Here is a 23921-nt window from a genome sequence, read left to right on the forward strand (position 1 = left end):
CACACACCACACCCACACCACTATTAAACACACACACAGATTACCCACAAGCCTTTATGACTACAAACAAGTGCCACAAGAGAGATAGCAATGCCACAGACAAGACCACAGCCACACACCGCCATCACCTATACACCATCTACGCACCTTACTTCACACACCCCAACACATCACTCCACACACCCTCACACTACACCCATGCCACCACAAAGACCTCAGAGGAGGAGCTAAGGGTCATGGTGGAGGAAATCATACGGGTGGAGCCACAGCTATTTGGATCACAGGTGCAGCAGACATCCATTGCTAGGAAGATAGAGCTATGGTGGAAAATCGTGGACAGGGTCAATGCCGTGGAACAGCACCCCAGAACAAGGGATGACATCAGGAAAGGGTGGAACACCTTACGGGGGAAGGTGCGTTCCGTGGCAGCAAGAGACCAAATAGCTGAGACTGGCGGTGGACCCACAACTAACAACATGGGAAGAGCAAGTCATGGCAATCATGCATTCTGAGGGCCTGGCAGGAGTAGGAGGAGGACTGGACTCTGGTAAGTCAAATCTCTATTACTATCACCCCCTACCTGCATGCCATCACATACCCCAACCCTTACCCTCACTCCCATTAATTCACCGCCTCCCACACACCCCACCATCACAACCCTCTCCTCCCAATACCAAGCCCTGCATGCTCTACCAATGCATTGACCCCATCACAGACCTACATTGACATCCATCACTTAAGTTGCACACTAGAGGGAAACAGCAAACCAACCGAAAAACTACTCACACAAGGTAAAACTGCCAGGTCAATAACAACCATAGAGGGCAACACATCCATGCACAAGATGTCACACGCAGAAACAATAACACTGCATTTACATCCCCACAGGTTCCCCAGCTAACGTCACCAGAGAGGAGGTGCCAGCAACATCCTGATGACCAACCTGGCCCACCAGGGATCTCTGGACAGTCGGTTACCCAGGCACAGTCCCACACCACGACAGAGCCTCCCCACTCAGAAAACACCAGCACAGTACCCACCCAGCGGGCCCATACCTCTGTCCCCAGGACATGTCAATCAGTAGTGTGTCCACCACTACAGGGACCCCAGGCCACCCCATAAACACAGGACGATCAGGGACCTGGGGTCAGTGGCAGTGGGCACATGGTTCATGCAACAGAGGCACAGGACAACAGGGATGCTGGGAGGACTGCTGTGCGACAGGGGGAGGGCAGACCCATGGAACCGACTCTCCACGAGGCACTCACCAACATCCTGGGAGCATACCACCATTCCCAGGAGACGATGGGCCAGATACTGGACAAGATGCAGGAGAACCAGCGGCTGCAGGAGGGACAGTATATGGGGATCAGGGAGGACTTGAAAGCCATTAACATCACCCTGGTCTCCATTGCAGGGGTGCTGGCAGACATGACTGATATAATGAGGGAGGCAGTATCACAAAAACAGCCCCTTGCCACTAGCCAGACATCTGAACTGCCTTCCACCTCCACTGCCGCTATTCGACAGGAGGCTCCGCCACAGGACCAACAGGCCACCAGCACCCCTCCCCTGCAGAAGGAGAACTACGCCGCAAACGATCCCTGCGATCCATACTAAAGCCAGAGACACTTGCCAAGACCCCCACCAGGAAATGAGACTCTCCTGGTTGTCACCCTTGTGTCCCACACAGTCACACTGTCCGCATTGAACTGTCATTGCTCCACTTCGTATGTCCCTCTGTGCTACAAATAGACCGGAACAATACTCTGGACTTGCCTCCATTATCACCCCAGCCCATTGCACTTGCCCCTCTTTTTCTTAGCACTTCAATAAACACCCTTTGACAAAATAGACAGATTTTTCAAATATGTATTCATTTAACCAGGTTCAAACAATGCAATTCAACTGTATAGTAAATGAGCATATGTTAATGACCTGTAGCTGGCTGCAGTGTTCACACCAGGAATGATTGTGAGGCACCAACATCTGTAAAATGAATTGCCAAAGGGTACAGTAAGTGGGCATAGAGATGGGAACTAACAGCATGCCAGTGCCACAGATATTAGAAATAAGTACAATGAAATGTGAAGTAACACTGTCTTACCTGTGTGTCATTGGAAGTACTGTCTGATAACAACAGTATGAGGGAGGCAGTGGAACACCACTGGGCCCGTACCACTAGCCAAGCCGATGAAGAGCCCTCCACCTCTGCTGCCGCTAGTGGACAGGAGGTCCTGCCACAGGACCAACAGGCCACCAGCACCCCTCCCCCCACAGAAGAAGAACCACCCCACAAACGTTCCCTGTGATCCAGGCAGAAGCCAGAGACTATTGTCAAGACCCCTTCAAGAAAAAAGACCCTCCTGTTTGTCATCCTTGTGTCCCACCCTGTCACCCTGTCCACCTTGAAGTGCCATTGCTCCACTTCCTATGCCCCCTTGGACAATGCACCTGTGCTCCACATACAACAGACTCTATCCTGGACTTTCCTCCACCATCACCCCAGCCCATTGCACATCCCCCTCTACTTATTAGCACTTAAATAAACACCATTTGAAAAAATACAAGTAGGGAGTCTGTCAAATGATTGAACTATGTATTAGTTTAACAAGCTTTAAACACTGCAAAACAATTGTACAGTTGGCAGCAGTCAACACACCAGGAGCGATAGTGGGGCACAAATATCTGTAAATAGAGATGCCAAAGGGTACAGTAAGTGGCCATAGAAGTGGGAAAATCAGCCTGCCAGTGACAATGTCAAATAAAAAATTGTCAATTAAAAGTGAAGTTACACTGTCTTACCTGTGTGTCATTGGAAGTATTGATGAATTATTGCACTTCTGTTGTCCTCATCCTCTGCCTCCTCATCTTCACTGTCCACAGGGTCCACTGCTGCCACACGCCCATCTCCAGCCTCATCCTCTTGCAGAAAAGGCACCTGGCGACGTAAGGCGAGGTTGTGCACCATACAGCATGACACGATGATCTGGCAGACCTTCTTGGGTGAGTTTCAAAGGGAACCACCTGTTAGATGGAGGCAACGAAACCTAGCCTTCAGGAGTCCAAATGTCCTCTCTATGATTCTTCGTGTTTGCCCATGTGCCTCATTGTAACGATCCTCTGCCCTTGTCCGGGGACTTTGCATAGGGGTCAGTAGCCATGAGAGGTTGGGGTAGCTAGAGTCACCTGCAAATATCGAGGGACAACTGTTAGACACAAACTAACCCTTAGGGCTCACACCATACCCATACACCAACATCCACTGGGTGGGAACCAGGGCTCACCTATTAGCCACACCCGGTGCCTCTGGAGTTGAGCCATCACATATGAGATGCTGCTATTCCTTAGGACAAAGGCATCATGCAAAGATCCAGGATACTTAGCATTAACGTGGGAGATGTACTGGTCCGCCAGGCACACCATCTGCACATTCACGGAGTGGAAATTCTTACAATTCCTGTATACCTGTTTATTTCTCCGGGGGGGGGGGGACAAATGCGATATGTGTACCATCAATAGCCCAAATAATGTTTGGGATATTTCCACAGGGGGGATGTCTACATCTCCTATTCCTTCACAGTGGTTGCAATAATGGTGAGCAGCGGGTCAGTATCCCATATTTCCAAGCACTACACTTCATTGCATGTTGTGAATGTAACAGTATATTGTCGGATAGGCCCAAATGGTGCTTATGTGTATTGTGATGCAGTTAGGTGCCATGCCCTAACCGCCCCTGAAATGGCATCCGCCTGTCCTGTTAACAGGAACATGTGGAAATGAGGTAATTCCGCTGACATTGTACGCCATTGCATAAGGCGGTCGAGAACCGCCGTGCAATTCCTCATTGGTTACCGTTGGGCCCTATGGGTTATAGTGGCCAATGGTGATGTCCGCCCGCAGTGACAGTACGCACCACTGCGGAAGACTGCCATTTCCTATCTGTTCACTCACTTGCTATCTGACCTTCAACAGGAGAGGACCTACACTGCATGTGCTGCTGTGACCTGGCTCGTGTCACTGAGGAAAGGGCCCCTGCCTTCACTGCGGCAGAGTTGGAGAGACTGGTGGATGGGGTTCTACCCCAGTACCGAATGCTATATGGGCCTCCAGACCAACAGGTGAGTACACTGTGAGCACGTTCCATGGGGCATAAATGCATGGAGAGGTGTGCATGAAGGCCTCCTGTAGGGGGGGGTTGGTGGAAGGGCCCTGGGCAGCCTGCTGAATGTATGGTAGGCCATGTGTTTGCATAACGGGATGTGAGGGCTATGGTGGGCCATGAGTGTAACAGGCAGGACTGTCTGACTGATACCTTTTCCTATGTGTATTTCTCTGCAGGTCAGCACCCATCAGAAAAAGGGTATATGGCATGCCATTGCCAAGGACGTGCGGACCCTGGGAGTCTACGGGTGGCAGGCAGAGCACCCACTGTCAGAAACAGTGGGAGGACCTGAGACGCTGGGCAAGGAAGACGGCGGAGGCCCAGCTGGGGATGGCCTCCCAACGAGAAAGGGGTGCCCGTCGAACCCTGACCCCACTGATGGACCGCATACTGGCAGTGGCAGTGGCCTATCAGGAGCTATATGGGTGCTTGGCAGTATCACAGCAGCCACAAGGGGGTGACTACAGTGCCCCAATATACTACTTGCATGTGGTGCAGTGGCATCCGTGTGGGAGATGTGCCCTGTGGGTGCCCCTAGGCCAGGCCGGACAGTGCAGTGTGAGTCCCATGTTGGACAGGGTCTGATGTAAACTTCCTCCAACCAAGCTAGTAGGCAACCACTAATGGGCAGGTGTCTGTGGGTCTCAGGTATGCTGCAATTGGTGTTAGGTGTCCCTGTCCGTGGGCTGCTGACTATCACTGTGACTGTTAATGCATTGCCTAGTGCGTAGGGCTGTTCCCTTTGTGTGTGTGTGTCGTGTACACCAACTGTGGTGGTGTTGCCGCCATTGACCAAGTGTATCCTTTGTCTCTCCCCCCTTTTTTGTTTTGTCACCCTGTCTTCATGTGCATTAGCATCATCTGTAGGAGGAGCAGAGGCACTGGCGACGGTGAGAGCTGCATCCCACAGGGCCCAGGAGACCGAATCCACTGACAGTGAGGGCACCAGTGGGATGGAGGGCGAGGAGAGCACCACAGCGGAGACCGGAGGGGACGGTTCAGACAGTGATACCTCCTTCGATGGAAGCTCCCTGGTGGTGGTGGACACCTATGTGCCCACCTCATCTGCAGGTACAGCTGCCACACCGCAATCCCTGCAGCCCCTCAGCGTATTTCCCTTGCCCGCTCACCCAGGAGGGTGGGCTTCTCCTTCGCCCCAGGCACCACAGGCCCTGCCCCAGTTAGCCCTGGTGCCCTGAGTGAGGCGGTTACTGACCTCCTGCGATCCATCTCTGTTGTGCAGTCAAAAATTGTGAATGCCATATAGGGGCTGGCAGCCCAGTTGCAACAGACAAATGCATTCCTGGAGGGCATTCACTCTGGCATGGCGGCCCAACAGAGATCAATCCAGGCTCTGGCCTCCTCCCTTTGGCAGCCATTGTTCCTGTGTCTAGCCTCAACCCCTCCAACTTACTCTACCCAGTCCCATTTCCCTCAACCCCATCCTATCCCAAGCACACAGACAGACCAGCATGCATATAGGACAACACGCTGGAGTGGTTCAGGCAAAAAAAGCACCACACATCATCCCACAGGAACTCACAGAAGCACCATCCAGATGCAGTCATACCAACATCCACTGCCTCCACTGTGTCCCCCTCCTCCTCCTTGTCTACCTCCCTCCCAGTAGCATCTAGACTCATACCTGCATGCACTACATCCTCATCCACTACCACCATCAAACCTATCACTACACGCTCCTCACTGGCAGTCACCACCCCACATCCATGCACATGTCCCCTGTGTCCTCTTCCACTGTGTCTGTGTCCCCTCCTCCCAAACTACACAAACACAAGCACTCAGACACCTAACAGCCATCCACCTCACAACAGCATCCAGACCATGCACCTGCACCCAAAATCAGCAGACAGACACCTCCTACAACCACTTCCTCTTCCTTCACTCCCAAACCTTCACCCTCTTTCCACCCCAATGTCCCTAAGAAGCTTTTCCTCTCCACCATTGACCTCTTGCCTACAACTCCCCCCAGTCCTTCACACTGGGCCTGGGTTGTCAGAACCCAGGCGAGCACCTCAGCCACCCAGTCCATGGCCACAGTAGTGTCAACAGCTACTGCAGGTGAAGAAGATCCCGAGCACCAGGCAGCCACACTGAAAGGGTGCCTGCACCAGGTGCTTCAAGGAAGAGAAAGGAGGCACAACCAGTTGATCTAGGAAGGGCAAGGAGGCACCACCAGCTGTGTAATAATTTCATTTTTGTTACCGCCGGCCTGTTGGTGGTATTTCCGCTGCTTTATTACCGACCACCAGGGTTGTAATGAGGGCCTTTGTGTTCTGGCTCCTGAAAGCAGAGGCTCTCACCCCAGGAGTCGTGACTACTGTCTGGTGGTGGCAGGCTGGCTAAGACCAATCAGCAACCATGTCAGGGCTGTTAGGGTTTTTTCATCGGGCACCTCTAAGGTGCCCTCTGAGTACATTTCATAATAAATCCAACACTGGCATCAATGTGGGTTTGTTATTTTAAGTTATTTGATACCAAACAACCCAGTATTCAGAGAGGCCATCATGTAGCTGGATATTTCGTAACAGTACGAACATATTTGCTCATGCACACATATACCCTCACATACATTATAGTGCACCCTGCCTTAGGGCTGTACGGCCTACCAAAAGGGTGACTTACCTATATTGCATGCAGTGTTTAGTGGACATGGCACTCTGGGTGAGTGCCCTGTTGAATTTGCAACTTTTGGGTTCACCTTGTCATGCACTTGCAATGGCTGTCTGCATGAGGCTGGTGTAGGGCCTCACAGAATGGCACAATAAGTGCTGTAGCTCTGGGGCCTCTTTAATACCCATACCCTAGGTACTAGTAGTACCATTTATTAGGGACTTACACAGGTGACCGAAGTGCCAAACTAGTACAGTTTTTGGAAAAGAGATCTGGACCTGGGAGCCTGTTTAACAGAAGCACAGGGCATTTACAGTTTGAAAGCACATCATTTTCCAAGGAAAAAAGGGGGTTACCATGTCAAAAGAGGCCCTTTCTCACAGTGTCTATGTAGGTCTATGAGTGTGTGTGTATGAGTCTGACTGGATCTGTTAGCGGGTGTGTGAATGACTGGGTGTATGAATGTCTAAGTGTATCTATGAATGAGTGAGTATCTGAGTTGGTCTACGCGTGGGTGGGTGAGTGCCTGAGTGGAATTGTGAGTGGGTGCGTAGGTATCTGAGTGGGTCTGTGAGTGAGTCTGTGAGTCCCTGAGTGGGTCTGTGAGTGGGTGCCTGAGGGTCTGAGTGGGTCTGTGAGTGGGTGTGTGAATGTCTAAATGGGACTGTGAGTGGGTGCATGAGTGTGTGAGTGGGTCTATGAATGAGTGCATGAGTGTCTGAGTGGGTCTGTGAGTGGGTTCATGAGTGTCTGAGTAGGTCTATGAGTGGGTGCATCAGTGTCTGAGTGGATCTGTGAGTGGGTGTGTGAGTGCCTGAGTGGGCCTGTAGTTGGGTGTGTGAGTGTTTGAGGGGATGTATGACTTTCTTAGTGGGTCTGTAAGTGGGTGCATGAGTGTGTGAGTGCTTCTATGAGTGAATGATTTAGTGTATGAATGAGTCTGTAAATGTTTTTTTTCCATTAGAATTACACCAAATTTGGCAAAAAGGTAGCTTTCGGTCTGCAATCTGTTCAGTAGTTTTTGAAATATTAAAGGGAAAAGAAGTTTGTATATCATGGGAAGCATTTCAAACAAGATGTGTGGGCCGCCATTTTAGTGCGCTGCTCCAGCTGAGTCTGAAACAAAACGTAAAGAAAAAGAAAAGAGTCCAGGATAGGAGTACCGTGAGCCCCTAGGCTTGGTCCAGGGTCCGCATGGAACCCCACCAGGCCTAAAACCTTTTATTTTGGCAGAATCCGCAGCTGGATCAGTGGATTTTGCAGAGAATCTAGAATAAAAAGTAGTCTTGCACATTTTTTGTTTGTATTGCCCCCGGGTGGGCCAGGTCCCTGTGGTATTTGCAAAGAAGGGGGGTGCACAGAGGCTCCCTTCAAGGGCTTCTTAAAGCTCCAGGGACCACCTTTTCTCGTGGGGCTAAACAATACAATATGGGGGGGCAGCCCAGCCCCGCCACAGCCCCCGGGGACCACTACCTCCCCAGGGCATAATCTATATAAAGATGCAGAGGGGGCAGCATGGACCCCACCCCAATTCCCAGGGATCACCACCTCCTCAGAACTTTAACTTAATATTGATACGGGGTTGCATGGACCCCCCCAGCCCAAGGACCATCACCTCCTCTGGGCCAATTGATGTTTACCAAAGAAGGGATGTCTCCAGGTGTCGACCCATGCGATAGAGAGGTGCAGGCTCCCTACTGGAGCCTTTTATGGCCCTGGGGACAGTCACCCAAAAGGGCGGGCTCCTGCTCCCTTCCAAGGTCCCCACCCTCGGGAGGTAGATGTTTGCTTTTGCTTGGCTGGAGCTGACAGCTCTCATGCTGGAAGAAAAAGAAGCATGAAGCACAATGAAGCTGCATTCTGAGCAGCTCCCTGCCTGAGGGAGTAATGTTGGCGGGACGGAGAGCCAGCTGGGATTGTGGGGGCCTTGAGTCTTCCCTGTGGTCCCCATTGAGCACTACTGGGTTCCCTTGGTGGGGCTTGGGGACCCAGGACGAAGAGGCCAGGGTCCCTAAAGCCAAAATTGGAGTAGGGAAGGAACCACATGGCCTGTCCCATTTTATATAATAAAAATGGGCCTTGGAGGTGGTGGTCCCTGGGTCCTTGGGGGGGCGGGGGCCCGTATGGTACCACAAAATATTTTAGGTTAAAATCCTGATATCTCATGCAGTCTGTCTGTTTATTTACATAGTGAGGGAGCATTAACATTTGTTTTGCCATAAACATCATGGAATTGAATGTCATATGCATGTCTGGAAACTGCATAACAAATGCCAAAGAGTCACCTGTGGCCTTGAGTTTAAGGTCTCAGACTTTCACCCTGAAGTTTCAGGGTTCCAGTCTAGGTGTGTCACTAGTCACATTCCTACTTTAATGACATTTTAAATTCAATGTTTTCAGCTCTATACAAAAATATAATCATGCTATTCTTTCTTGACAAATACATTTTTCTTTTAAATTTGTCCTAACACATCTTATTCTAAGTATATTACTCATCATAGTCTATAAAAACTCTAGGGTGGTCATAGGAGGTTGTCTGCAAGTCCTAGCCACAGGCAAGGCACTGCAGCCATCCACCACTGTGTGCACAACACATGTTTGGGTGAATATAGGGGGTTTTCCTCAGGGAGAGTCATCAAACCTCTGAAACTGCTGAGTTGCTGAGGGGCCAAGGGGGGAAGCTGCCAATCCAGATGAAGCTCCAATTGTGAACTGCAGCCCATAGATTGAGTGCTCGCTTAAACTGCTTAGGCCGCCGGAAGACCGCTGAGGCCCAAATAGGCTGGTGCAACACTGAAAGCGATTTTTACATTGAAGTAATCTGAAACGGAGAGAGGTGGGAGAAGAGGGAGTGTTGTATTTTTGTCTTTTACTTGGTGCCTTTTTCATTAGCCACTCTGCCCAATTCTCTCTGAGTAATCATTTGAGAGTCACTACAGAGCAAGCGCAGTGGCTGTAGTCAGCCACTGCTGAGAGTGTGCCCCAGGACCCTGCAGAAGAGGTCCAGTTAGAGCTGGGTTTGGCTTCTACGGGCTTGTCAAGCCTCGCTTGCCATTCACTTATGTCTGCTCCCAGCTCTTCCATTCCCACTTGGACTCATCTTTTCCACGTAGCCTACAAAACTGATTTCTCCAATATTTTTTCACTGCCTGACACCCAACGCCTTCCAGAATTTTGACTTCTTACATATAAGGACTGCCGGGCTGGGTTTTTTCAGTAACTTGCAGTAATTGAAATTTATTGCAACAACAAATTGCCTGGAAGGATGGAAGGATACTAGATTGAGCTCCATGACACTTTTAAGTAGATCTCCCAGACCGGTGGTCCTGAGATGCTTGCTTAGAGTTTATAACACATTAGTTGCTAATTATCTAAAATGAAAGGGTTGTGTGCGGAAGGAGAACATTTTTACACCAAGTTCAATTCCAAATGGTACACCCGAACCCCTGACTAATCCTGGGTCCAAAGGACCCCTGGAGTTTAATTCCGCCTGCAGCTTGAATGAGGGTAGTGCGAGTAGGCCTGCCTCAAGACTTATAACACATTTTGTCAGAAGATTGAAAATGATTCAGGACCAATACCAAACACTAGAGCTACACTGAGGCCTGTGGACATGGATGGCAGCCAGCATTGCTCTATCTGAGGTTGGAATGATCCCACGTAATAGAGGGTTGGTCTATCACACTTTAGACAAAACTGGCGCCAACCTTTCAGAAGGGAATAACTGTGGAACTATGATCTGTGTAGCTGAGCAAAACACCATGCACAAGATCAAACTACAGACAGGCTATATGGTAAAGCAGGTAAATCGCAAAGGTTAAGGGCCATGAGAACATTGGAGCACATGGATTGTGCATTGGAATCTAGTACAATCAGCAGCTCTCTCCCCCACGGATCATCTAAAGGCCGAAGACAATCACCCATGTAATGAGTATTTGAGCACCGGATCTCTAATGTTTCTCAACTATCCCTGACCTGATCTATCAGTAAACAATATAGCGCTCAGGAAAGCGAGTATAGAGTGGGACAGGAATTTGAAGGATCCAATTATTTTAGTTGAAGATGCAGTGGTGATACTGGGAGAGACTGACAGCCCCCTAGGGTAGAAAAGTTGAGCCTCTTGAAGAGGCTTCCATTTTGATAATAATTAATTTCTTCAGAGTATTGCAGTCAATCAATCCTCTGGGAAACTAATTTGGAGTCCTCGCAATGTTTCTGAAGCCATGATCAGCCTTAACAGGATTTTGTCCTCCATACTTTTGCTCCTGGAGAAGTCACTAGGCGGTGCCGATTATATAGGATCACTATTGACTGAGATTCTCTGTGTTATGGTCCCTGATGGAAAGAACCAAGACACAGCATCACAGATGGAATCCCCAAACAAATTAAATGGCTCTACAATGACTGGGAAGATGGTCAAATCTGAGAAAAAGAAGAAAAATACTGAACTTTTCTTCCCAGTATATTCATTAAATTCTAATGGGCATAAAAATGGTCTGGCTAGCGGTAGCCTGGCTTATGCAGAAATAATTGAGAGTATGATTGCCGGAGAATCAACGTCCAATTATAACCACCGGAGACAAAAATGATACAAGAGATGCATATAATGTCTGGCTCTCCACAATTGATACTGCTTTGCAGTGCAATGACGAACAAGGATCAGTTGTTTTCAAACAATCAAAAAAGCATCCACTGCAAGCTAAAAGAGAATGGAAATTTAAGAGGAATATTCCTCCTGTAAAAGGAATTGCTGAAGCACTGCAGTCGGCAGAGGCATCAGTGCTAGGAACATTGATGTCCAGTATATAAAGCTTAGGCTCAGAACAGCCCTGGGGACCAGTTGCTGACCCGAAAGGGGAGCATGGGACAGTGCTTGGCCTAAATCCGCCGGCCCGACCTTACAGAATTGGGGGAGTATTGCTGGTTGGCAAAACTCAAATAGGGGGGTTTATGTGAGGCTGGCCGGAAAGAGGCTGATTGTTGTCAAGAGTTTTTAAATCTTTTTCTGGATACTGGTTCTGCGAAAGCCCTGAAATAGGTCACAACCATTAGATCTTTTTTATGCAATTCCTGAGCTACATGGGGTTTCTTTAGGTGATATGAAAATAGTGAGATTGACTAATCAGCAACCTGGGCTAAGTTCAGGAGGAACAGCTCTCCCTTTATCAGAGTGGAGGTTTCCTCTGTGTGCCTAATGCAGAGAGGCAGGCAGGCAGAAGAGGAAACTGCTCTCACAAAGAGGAAGCTGCTAAGCACCTCCCTCTCTCTGACAGCAATGCTGGCTCCCACAGGAAGTGGGGAGCCAGCTGGGACCATGGGGGCCTTCAGGCTCCCCCTACGGTTCCCCAACATTGTCATGGTGTGCCTTGGGAGGCAACCAGGACACATGGCTAAGTGCCCAAGATCAGCATGGTTAGAGGGCCACGTGCCTCCACCCAAAAAAAGCATGCCAGGCTCCAGGTGATGTGGTCCCTGGGGCGGATATCGGCGTGATTAGGGGGCCAAGCATGGTTTGGTTGTTATAGGGGTTGGCTGCAGATACATGCCATAGGCCAGGTCCTATATACAACCCTTGCTGCGCATGGCAAAAGGCCATGTGCAACACGGGGTTTTGTGGTTATACTGTACTGAAGCTGCAGCCAAGCCAAAGCAAACAGCTATGTCCCGGGGATTACATAACAGGAGCCGGCCCTGGGTGGTCCCAGTTCCCAGGGCCACACACTTCACCATCACATCACCCTAATCCCAGTGCACGGCCCTGCATGGTGTACCAATGCATGGACACTAATAACTAAAGCATGCACAGCATAGGGAACCTAACATAACCACAATACACCAACATACACAAGCAAAAGCTGGCAGGGGAACAACAATCATAGAGGGGAAGCTACAGAAATACAAATGTCAGACACTTAAAACATAATACATCATTTACATCACCACAGATACCCCAGCCAATGTCACTGGAGATTAAGCACCACCACTATCCAGTCCCTCAACAGAAGAGGCCCACAGTGATGACAGTAACTCTGGACTTCTGTATCTGGATGATCTACCTGGCCCATCAGGGACCACTGGACAGCCAGTCCCCCAAGCCCATTCACAGTCCACCACAGAGGCTCCCCCATCAGAAACCAACACCACAACACCCACCCAGTGTACCCACACCTCTGTCCCCAGGAAAACATCAATCAGCAGTATGCCCACTTGTACAGGGACCCCAGGCCACACCTCACCCCCAAGACAATCAGGGACCTGGGTTCAGTGGCAGTGGGTACACCGTTCAGGGGACAGAGGCACAGGCCAACAGGGACACTGGGAGGACTGCTGTGCATCAGGGGGAGGACAGGAGCAGGGAACTGACTCTCCAGGAAGCACTCTCCAAGATCCTGGAAGCCTAACAACATCCCCAGGACACGATGGGCCGGATCCTAGACAGCATGCAGGAGAACAGGAGGCTGCAGAGGGACATTATCAGGGGATCAAGGAGGACTTGCAGGCCATTAACAACACCCTGATCTCCATAGCAGGGGTGCTGGCAGACATGGCAAACATGGCAAACATCATGAGGGAGGCAATAGCACACCAGCTGGCCCCTTGCACTACCCAGTCATCTGAACAGCCCTCCATTTCTGCTGCCGCTAGTTGCCTGGAGGCCCCGCCACAGAACCAACAGGCCACCAGCACCCCTCCCCCTGCAGAAGGTGAACCTCCCTCCAAACGTTCCCTGTGAACCAGACAGAAGCCAGAGACACTTGCCAAGACCACCACCACCAGGAAATGAGACTCTCCTGATTGTCCCCTTTGTGTCCTACACTGTCACCTTTTCCACTTTGAACTGTCATAGCTCCCCTTCCTATGTCCCCATGGACAATGCACCTGTGCTACAAACAGATTGGAACAATACCCTGGAGTTTCCTCCATCATCACCCCATTCCATTGCACTTTCCCCTCTATATTTAAAAAACACAACAAACACCCTTGGATAATACTCGACTACTATTATTTCATGTATTGCAAATTTGTATTGATTGAAGCAACTACAACTATTGCAAATGAACTGTAAATAGCATGAGCATAGAATTAATGACCTGTAGCTGGCTGTTGTGATCACATCAAGAGAATGTTGTCATATCACAAACTGTAAATGAATATCCATACGTAACAGTAATTAGGGAAAAGAAGTGGGTAATGCCAGCATGCCAATGCCACACAGAATACACCAATAGTTATAGATCCCATTGTGCAAAATTGTTTTGGGACAGTGTGATTAGTAATGTGATTAGTAATGAATGTGCCTATTTATCCTGTGACGCAGCAATTATCGATAGGCCTGTTCACCCCCCATAATGTCCTGTGTGGAGGGACAGGTGGATGTGAGGTAATTCCGCCAACATTGTGCACCGTGGTGGTAGGCGGTTGTGAACTGCCGTGTAATTTCTGATTGGTTTACATTGGGCCATATTGGGTACAGTGGCCAATGGGGATCTACACCGGCAGTGATGGTATGCACCTCTGTGGACGTGACCGCCATTTTCTATCTCAATCCTCACTTGTTTCCTGATCTTCCATAGGAGAGGACCTATACTGCATGTGCTGCTGTGACTTGTGTCTGTAACCTACCATAGCCCGTGTGACTGGGGAAAGGGCCCTAGCCTTCACTTCTGAAGAGTTGGAGCAACTGGTGGAGTTGTGTGTGAAGGCATTGTGTAAGGGGGTGGGTGGCTGTCCTCTTGGCAGTGTACAGGTTATGCGCTGGACCATGTGTTTGCCAATTGTGATGGGATTGGGCATGGGGTCCATTTGTGTGACAGGCTGGACTGTTTGTCTAATGGTGTTCTCCTGTCTGTATTGCCTCTGCAGGTCAGCGCCCATCAAAAGAAGGGAATATGTCGTGCCATCGCCAAGGGATGCGGACCCTGGGGGTCTATGGCAGGTGGAGCACCCACTTGCGGAAACGGTGGGAGGACCTGAGATGATGGGCACGGAAGACCATGGAGGCCCAGCTGGGTATGACCTCCCAATGAGGAAGGGGTGCCCTTCGGACCCTGACCCCACTGATGGCCCGCATACTGGCGGTGGCCTAACCTGAGCTGGATGGGGCTTGAGGGCATCACAGCAGCCACAAGGGGGTGAGCACAGTGGCTATCATTACAACTGACAGCTGGTGGGGTGGTATCCGGTGGTGGTTGTGTGACCTTGGGTGCCCCTAAGCTAAGCCAGACATAGCAGCGCAGGTCTTCTGGTGGCTAAGGGTTTGAATGGGAAATACTGCTTACCTGGATTGTTAGTATTAACTTCTGTTCAGGGCTGTGTGGGTTCCCAGTGTGCTGCAGTTTTCTTTGTGTGCCCATCCTCATTCCGTAGTGACAAGCCATTTCACTGGTAGTGCAATGTGTAGGGTGTAGGCCTCCTCCTTGTGTGTGAGGGTGCTGTGTACGCCAACAGTGGTGTTGTTGCAGTCATTGACCCAGTATATCCTTTGTCACTCTCCCCCCTTTCTTGTTTTGTCATCCTTTCCTTATGTGCATTAGCATCATCTTGCGGAGGAGCAGAGGCACCGGCAACAGAGGGAGCTGCATCCGACAGGACCCTGGAGGCAGAGTCCACCGACGCTGAGTGAACCTGTGGGATGGAGGGCGAGGGGACCACCACAGCGGAGACTGGAGGGGACAACACAGACTCTGATACCTCCTCCGGTGGGAGCTCCCTGCTGGTGGCAGACACCTCTATGACCACCCAAGCTGCAGGTACAGTCGCCACCCCGTACCAGCACCGCCCTCCCAGTATCCCCTCAGCGAGTTGACCATGCCCGCTCACCCAGGAGGGTGAGCATCTCCTTCGCCACAGGCACCTCAGGCCCTCAGGCAGCGTAGGTGGAAGGCTGTTCAGATATCTGGCTAGTGGCAGGGGCCCACTGGTGTGAGACTGCCTCCCTCATAATGTTGGCCATGTCTACCAGCACCCCTGCAATGGAGACCAGGATAGTGCTGATGGCCTGCAAGTCCTCCCTGATCCCCTGGTACTGTCCCTCCTGCAGCCTCCTGTTCTACTGCACGTTCTCCAGGATCCGTCCCATCATGTCCTGGGAATGTTGATAGGCTCATAGGATCTCTGCTAGTGCCTCCTGGAGAGTCAGTTCCCTGGGACTGTCCTCCCCCTGGTGCAAAGCAGTCCTCCCAGTGACCCTGTAGTACTGTGCCTCTGTCCCCTGAACCGTGTGCTCACTGCCACTGACCCCAGGTCCCTGATTGTCTTGGGTATGAGGTGTGCCCTGGGGTCCCTGTAGAGGTGGATTGACGTGTCCTGGCGACAGAGGTATGGATACGCTGGGTGGGTGCTGTGGTGGTGTTTCCAGATGGGGGAGGCTCTGTGGTGGTGTGTGACTAGGCCTGGGTAACTGACTGTCCAGAGGTCCCTGATGGGCCACGTTGGTCATCCAGATCCAGACTACCAGAGTTGCTGTCATCACTGTGGGCATCTTCATTTGGGAACTGGATAGAGCTGGCACCTCTTCTCCGTTGACATTGGCTGGGATACCTGTGGGGATGTAAATGATGTGTTATTGTTTCTGTGTGTGATATATTGTGAATCGGTGGCTGGCCCCATTTGGTTGTATTTGCCCTGGCAGAGCTTTCAATTGTGTAAGTTGGTATGGGGGCTAGCTTATTCTCTCTGGTGTGCATGCTTTGGTGATAGGTGTCCATGCAAGGCTGCAAGTGAAGTCCATGCATTGGTAGTGCATGCAGGGCTTGGCATTGGAATGAGTGGGATGTGATGGTAGGGTGTGTGGAAGGTGCTGGAGTGATGGGAGTGAGGGTGAGGATATATGATGGCATGCAGGTAGGGGGGTGATATTAGTAGGGGGTTGACTTCCCAGAGTCCAGTCCTCCTCCTACTCCGGCCACGCCCTCAGGACACATGATTGCCAAGTCTTGCTCCTCCCATGCTGTTAGTTGTGGGGGAGGAGATGGGGGTCCACCGCCAGTCCTCTGTACAGCGAGTTGGTGTCTTGCTGCAATGGAACGCATCTTTCCCCGTAGGTCATTCCACCTCTTTCTGATGTCATTCCTGGTTTTTGGGTGCTGTCCCACGACATTGACCCTGTCCACGATTCTTTGCCATAGCTCCATCTTCCTAGCTATTGATGTCTGCTGAACCTGTGCTCCAAATAGCTGAGGCTCTACCCTAATGATTTCCTCCACCATGACCCTTAGCTCCTCCTCTGAGAATCGGGGGTGTCTTTGTGGTGCCATGGTTGTTGTGCAAGGTGTGTAGGTAGGGGGTGTAAGGTAATGAGTTGGGGTGTGTGATGTGGGGTGCGTGAGTGGTGTATAGGTGTGAGTGGTATGTGGCTCTGGTTGTGTGAGTGGTCTTCCTGTCTCTCTATTTTGGCAATTGTTTGTAGTAGTAAAGTATTGTGGGTAATGTGGGTGGGTGTTTTATAGTGGTGTGGTGTGTGTATGTGTGTCAGGTATTTGTTGTTTGAATTGCCCAATGTGGTGTTGTTTTGTTTATGCATGTGGATTTTGAGTGCAGCGGTATGTACTGCCAATGGTTTTCTGCGGTTGGATGTCTGTCGTGGTGATTCGTGGGTCATAATGTAATGGGCAATGTTCTGTTGGAGTAACGGTGTGGGTTTTGATACCTCCAGTTTCTCTCTGACCTTTGGTGTGGCAGACTTGTGTCTGTGGCTGAATAGTGAAGGATTGGTGTGTGTATGTAATAATATAGTGAACAGATATCCGCTGCAGCGGCGGTATGTTGACGGCAGTCAGCATGCAGTAAGTGGGATTTACCCCCAATGTCATAATGAGGGCCAAAGTCTTTTGTCATTTGTACAGCCAAATCCTTAAGCATAGGACTAGCACAGTTCACCTTTGCCAAGCTCCAGTAAGCAACACCCTGCACCACCAGTGACACTCTAGGTTTACTCACCTCAAATATAGGGACAAGTGGGGGAACAATGGGTTTTAGGAATTTCGTGGATTCCTGTTGATTCTGGAAGTTTACATCACAGAAATGCAAGGAAAATTTGCTACTTTATGTATAATTTGTGGTTTGCAGTGCTTTGTGGGTAAGAAAGAATTGTGGGATCCACATGTGACATACCGCCCTTGACTCCTCTGATGTCTAGTTTTTTTAGAAAAATCTGGGTTTGATAGATTTCCTAGCTGAGTCGAGCTGAAAAGTGCAGCCATTCAACATAAAAGTAGAGCCCATTGGGTCTCATCCCAACTCTGCTATCTATATGTATAAAAAAAATCCAAACTCACAATTGTCCCTGTTGACAAAAAGATGGGGATGCTTTAGTCCCCAGCTGACAGAAAGACTTTGGGGTCCTACTGGACGTAGAGGCTGAACCTGATGTGTTGGCTGGTGAGCAGGCCACACCCATATCTTGTAGCAATAAAAAAACTCCCTGCTGTCTAATGTGCTTTCTGCACTTCCCACTGGGGCAGATTGGAGTTAAAGACCTGTTATCTGCTTCTGGGGTCATTTAAGGGTTGGGATTAGTGCCAATACATAGGACGATCACACCCACCCATTCAAGAAAATCATCATTGGTGTCAAGTGGTCTTTCTGCACCCCCCCGGGTCAGAAAGACTTTTTGGCCCAGGGGAGAGAGCAGCACTAGCCCAGTGCCAGTGATAGGGCAGTTCCTCCTCTAAATATAGGAGCATATTTATACATTGTGGTGCAAAACTGCACTAACGCAGTTTTGCATCAAAACGTTTTGCACCGGCTTGCACCATTCTTGAGTGAAAAACCGCCAATCTGCCCCTGGCAGGGCAGAAAGCTCACTAGAGAACAGGGATTATTTTATAAGGCAATAAATGGGTGGCCCACTCAGGCATTGGGCCTAGCCCTCACCCACCCTTTATCTCCAGCAGTCTTTCTGCCACATGTTGGAGGCAGATTGGAGCTGGCCTCCTCCAATATTCCCCCAGCAGCAGGCAGAAATCACAATAGACTACAAGGGACTATGGGGCATATTTATAATTGTTTTGCGTAAAATTTGCATATTTTTTTTTATGAAAATTCGGTGCAAAACTAACTCCATATTTATACTTTGCGCTAGACCCGTCTAGCACCAAGGTTATGGAGTTAAAATCATTTTTGGGACTGGAAACCTACCTTGTGTCAATGAAATGCAAGGTAGGCGTTCCCGTGCAAAAAATGACTCTATGGCCTTAGCGTCATATTTATCCCCAGTGCTAAAATTACACACAGGGAGGATGGGTCAAATAATGGTTCAAAGCTTGTTTCGCACCATTATTTAACTCCTGGGTCAGGGCAGGCGTTAGAGGACCTGTGGGCCTATTTCCATGATGGAACACCATGGGATAAGCCCACAGGTGCCCTCCCCACCTTGCTGTGAAGGTGGTATGACAGTCATCTACTACTCCCTGGATCTAAGAGCATTACAGCGGGTAATGCGTCAAGCACCATGTACATGGGAGGCAGACTAGTGAGGAAATCCTCAGAAACTCATTCAACCCTGAGGGTGGAGGACGGGGATGTCAGTTATCTGCTGCCCAGGCCTGTCATTCCCTCTGCAACTTATTCTACAGGAGGTCATGGCATAATTGGTTGGCCAATGCTGCTTTGTAACTCTACATTAGCAAGCACCTTATGGTTGGTACTCTAAATCTACCTGTCTTTGCTTTGAAATTTGCTCTCAGGTGGCCATATGCTAGCAGAGGAACCATACTCCCTCTCTATGCCAAGGATTAAAGGACACCATGAACGTAGTTCGTAATACTATAGATTACTGAAGGAGAAGGTGAAGTTGATCCTGTGACATGTAGGTGAAATATCCTTTTTCAGAAGACATATAAATGTTAGAGCTCACTTACTGAGGTAACCTGTGACCACCTCAGGTTATGCTGAGGTTGTTGCACCCTTATACTTCCTGAGAGCATTCTTGTAGGCAGTAAGTTGTGTCACCAACGGGTTACATACAAGTTATACATCACTAAGGTAACCCTGCAAGATATCTCACTGAAATTGAATACTGAAAGTGAAGGAAACAAAATATCACTCAAGTGTTCTAGTGTGGTAAGGTGATTAATTTCTGGATGTTCTTCACATCATGGTGTATGTCTATGATGAGAAAGCAAACCTGCACATTTTGGAACAAACCATGGCACAATAATCTACTCACACTTCACATAGCACAAATTCAGTAGGAACTTTAACCCCACAAAAATTCCCACTGCAGCTCTTTTTTTTGTTGATCAATCCTATTTGTTGCTTGATGTTTTGCATGCACTCTCACTAATCACCACCCTTTCTCCCCCACATACACCTCTTCTGCCTGTCTCATTGCAGATACATTTAAATTAACTACTATGTTTTGGCAATGTCTTTTATTTACAGCCAGAATCTGGGCCTGCAAATCACCTGAATGTTTCTTGATATTCAGCAAAACGTTTGTGGATTGCTTTTGGAACATTTTACAAATGCATGCTCCTACACCCATCAAGACAACGCGAATCAAGTAGCTGCTACCCTCTTAATGGAAGAAAATGATGATGTGAAAAGCTTCAAACTACTATTAATATGTACTGATGAAATACTTTGTTTGGCATTACATTACTTGATTTACTAAGTGCATATCAGTTAAAATAGTTCTAAACAGTGGTTTATTGGTATTCACATTACTCTGACCAAAGGATAAGACCTGGTCTAGTCCTAAATGGTGTAGAAAGTCACATTTTCATATTTCAGCAATAGAAGATTCCACCTTTGGCATTTCTACTGCTCTAATGGTAAAACGGTAGTGGAAACTCTATCAGCTAATTCTCCTTTGGATTTAGTACTTTCTCTAGAAAAAGGATTTTGAATTACGACCTGGTTCTGAGATGTTACAGATGATGCAGGACTCTCTCACTAGTATTTGATCTTCTCACCCATGGAACCACTGATATTGCAGTTATTGATATTTATGGGATGCCGGAGTACTGCCACGTTCCAGGAACACATGTTTCTGCACTGGCTTTCACTGTTTTTTTCTGCACAACTCACTGTGGTGTGTGTGGGAGGGTGAGTATGTGTGGTCTTTTAGGATTGTATGTGCAAGAGAATGGCACAATTAGGGAAGTGCTAACAATTTATTATATCAGTGTAGCCTTTCAGAGTTTCCAAGTATTAGCTTATCTACTTTTTGTGGAGCTTCTCAATTTTCCTACACAATTGCATAGTTTTTAATAACATATGTTAAATTGGGACAGGAACTGGAGGCCATTTGCAAGCAAGTGCATGCAAGGCTTAACATTTTCTCACAAGTTGCCTGAAACCCTGTGCTGCAAGGAAACCATAATAATTATTTCTCTTTAACATTCTGAAATCATTTTTGAGGTGATAATTTGTGACCATTTTGGACCCGAGTCCACATCATGTTTAGTTATTCCTCCTGGGTGACTTAACAGAACTTACACTTACAAACAAAGGAGCATATTTACAATCTTTTGACACCCAACAGCTCTGCATGCCTTCTTGCAAATCATGTCTCCTGCATAGAACACAATAAATTGTAAAGAGCTTCATTCTTTGTAGCTAATTTTCTATGCCTCTCTCTCAATTGCATCTGTAACTCTTTCAAAATATTTTGAACTTGCTATTTCCAATGATGTTTCTTAACATTTCCAAAACATGTGCTCTTATTTTTCACAATTGTTTAACAATAAGTATGATATTACATTGATCTTTATTGTTTTGTTTTCCTGAATTTTCAGAAGCCATTTTTCAAGGATCCAAATTGTTCTTAATAAAATTCAGGATTATTCTACATGCATTTGACAGTATAAGACCTCTGAGATGGTTTTTCAACATATACTTAATATTTTGGCAGTGTAACATTCTGAGAGAGCGGCTTATTTGATGTCAAAAGGTACATCTTTCATTAAGGTAGAACTTAACCATTTTATGTAAGCTCTGTATTTATGCTTGTATACCATTTTCTTCTGTTGGCCTTGCTCAGCAGCGGTTGCAAAGAGAACATTTCAGCACACATACTGTGCACTGTATTTTTTGTGTTGTTTTTTTTTTTACTTTGCTCCCAATATGAGCACCAATTTTCCAAAATGACCTTGGTATCTATAGGGTGTCTCGAAAAACTCACATTTGGAGTGGATACCTATCTGACCTAACTCATTATTTTTCATGAGGTAGATTTAAAAATGTGGCTCATTCTGATTGGAGGCCATGACAGATAAAATGGCCTGCTGGATTCAACAGACCACCAATCCTGAGAGTGGCTTTCAATAAAGTAAACTTTTTTAATGCAGCCTGCTTTCCCTAGATCAATGGCTGTATTCAAAATGAAAAGTTTAATTTGTTTGTTATGTGCTTGTTTGAGCATTTGTATTGGTCCTGTTGATCACTGCATCTTCTCCAAAAAACTTTTCCTAACATTTCTTAAAATTCACAAAAGGGAAGGGATCCTCCCTCTTACATTTTGCGAATAGGTTACCAGCCCAACTTTGGGGACAGAAAAATGTCAGTGTTTTGCAGCAGGATTTCATTAGCAATCTAAGAAATCTGCTTGGTATTTGGAAGGGGCACCTACAATGGGCACTTTCCATATTTCAAATAGATATCCATTTGAAAACCTTTACCAACTCCTAAATTGTGATTAGTGCATAACGAAAGTCATCCTAACAGACACAAATGCTGAACTGGAGCGTTTGTGACTGTTAACATGCTTCATACACCAGGCTTATTTTTTATTCTGATGCACCACAAAAGCAATCCTCAGGTACACCCTCAAATACCACACACAAATATTATTAGTAAGGGTGTAAGTATTGTGTCTGTATTACCCAACAGCTTAGAAGTATGCCTTTCTTCTAAAGCAGGGAATGTCCTACAGGTAAGTGTTTTTGTCACATAAATGTTTCAAACAACATACATGGGTTATTAAGTTAATGGCATACTGTAAATATTCCCTTTAGGCCTTCCTGGCTGGCAATATTCTGTTGTGGAAGGGTTTGATGTTTTAATGGGGCACCGGCTGTTAGCTAAAACTGATTCAAGAGCTGCATATTCTGTTTGATTGATTGAATAGGAGGGCATGCTTTCCAAACCAAGCTGATAGTGAATTCAAAGTACGTAATATACGCATTATGTTTCAGGGCAACAAAAACTAAAATGAAGAATAAAGTACAAGTGTAATTAAGCTTTATTTTTAAAGGATGTACCATATATGAGTAGGTAGGACCGGCTTTAATGCTGGTGGTGCCTGATGCAACAATCTTTTTTAGGCACCCCCCATGACATCCTTCTATGATTCCCTTACTACCACCATTGAAAAGTGTCCCTCGTCTCTATAGCGCCTCTCTCACATACATTTCATTTGTCTTAAAGCACTGGTTAATGCTTGCCTTACTAATCCCCTCAACTATCCACATAAAATACAGATCTGTTCTTTGCAGCAGGCATATGAACCCTTCGTGCTACTTTATGGCAAGTCAAAACTGCCACTAGACAAAACTCCTATCTCTCTCCCTCTAGCAGGAACATTAATCACATTGGCAGTTGTTTTACTGTCAGAAAGCTGGGGGCACAAGGAACTCTGAATCAGGGGATTTTGAATCTTAGTTACTGCTAAACACAGCACCCCATACACAATGTCAGTGCCCTCCTTTCTAGTCAGCACCACTGCGGCTGCACCAATCGCACCCCCCCACCTCACCCGGTGATTAGGTGAAAATCACCTTGAAGTGCCTTGCATCTCAATGCCAAATGAAAACTGGAAAGATTATGATTAGAAAATTATCATAGTAAATCTAAGAACTGTTATTTCAAGGTAGATTAAAAGTTGTGAAAAGGAGGATCAAACAGATAAAAGGATATACTTAAACGCATTGCTCTATTTTAATGGGTTGAATTTTCGACAATGTTTGACAATGATACAAAGAATCATAATGGTCCTCATCACAACATTGGCAGTAACTCCCACTTACCGACGTGCAGAAGACCGCCAACACACCGCTGCGGCAGCAGAATTCGGCTACAGCTATTACGACCCACAGGCCAGAATCCGCCAAAATCCAGACACCCACACAAGTCCGCCACACCAAAAGTCAGTGATAAACTGGTGATAACAAAAACCTCCACT

The sequence above is a fragment of the Pleurodeles waltl genome, chromosome 8 (genome assembly GCF_031143425.1).
Source record: "Pleurodeles waltl isolate 20211129_DDA chromosome 8, aPleWal1.hap1.20221129, whole genome shotgun sequence".
Lineage (NCBI taxonomy): Eukaryota > Metazoa > Chordata > Amphibia > Caudata > Salamandridae > Pleurodeles > Pleurodeles waltl.